Raw genomic sequence first — 1,222 nt, 5'->3', positions numbered from 1 at the left:
TTTAAAGGAATTGGCGTCGGTGACAGGATAGCAATCCAACATTTAACGCAATTACAAATTTTTTCTTTCAATCCTTCCAACTCAAGAGTTCCCTTTAATCAACTCCCCATCAAGTAATAAAACTACTCACGCATTGTAAATAAAGAATTCATGGCACATGAAAGGGAATTAAATGAAGACATGATTATTGGAATGGAAATTAAATTAAAAAGAAATAATCCTTGCATTAATTAATCATAAAAATATCTGAATGACAAAATTGAACATAACAAAGAACATGGAAGAATAAAACCAAGTTAAGAGAACAAACTAGGATGATGAAGTCTTGATGAGGAAAATAACTCTTCTCAATGTTCCAATGCTAAGATCAATTGAAAATTAAAATTCTCCAAACTAGAGAGAAAAACATAAGAGAGTCAAAAACTAGATCTAAACTACTCAATGAATGTGTCTCTTGTTTCTGCATATTCTCTGACTCTAGTCTGCTGTTCCGGGCCGAAAACTGGGCCGAAATAGGGTCCAAAGTCACTGGTTTCAGATTCTGCAGTTTATGCAGATCGCGCATGTCACGCGATCGCATCGTCCATGCGGACGTGTCGCTAGCGCTTTTCCTCTTCACGCGTTCGCGTCGCCCACGCTACCGCGTCGCTTGTGCTTTCCAATCCGCGCGGCCGCGCAAGCTATGCGGCCGCGTCACTGCGATTTGCGCTCCTTTGCGCGGTCACTTGAGCCATGCGACCGCGTCACTTTTCGCTGGTTATCTCCTCAAATTCTTGTGTTCCTTCCATTTTTGCTAGCTTCCTCTCCAATCTCCATCTCATTCATGCCCTATAAAGCCTGAAACACTTGACACACATATTACGGCATCGAATGGAATAAAGGAGAATTAAAATTAAATAATTAAAGTCTCTAGGAAGCAATTTTCAAACATGTAATAAATTCAGGAAGGAAATCTAAATGCATGCTAAATTGATGAATAAGTGGGTAAAGATCATGACAAAACCACACAATTAAACACAATATAAACTATAAAATAGTGGTTTATCAGTTCTAATCATGAATTCGGATGCTCTGTTGTCAGGAGAGGCAATGCAAATCCATGGATCAAAGACCCAAGAGAATATACTTTGGCTGTCATCCAATGATTGCGTTGAACATCATATAGACTGCTTTGTGGTTGTCAGGCATGCGGATCTTGGTTAAGCGAGTAACGAAGATAGTG

This window comes from Arachis duranensis, chromosome 1 (assembly GCF_000817695.3).
Source record: "Arachis duranensis cultivar V14167 chromosome 1, aradu.V14167.gnm2.J7QH, whole genome shotgun sequence".
Lineage (NCBI taxonomy): Eukaryota > Viridiplantae > Streptophyta > Magnoliopsida > Fabales > Fabaceae > Arachis > Arachis duranensis.
Note: the sequence above shows the minus strand (reverse complement) of the source record.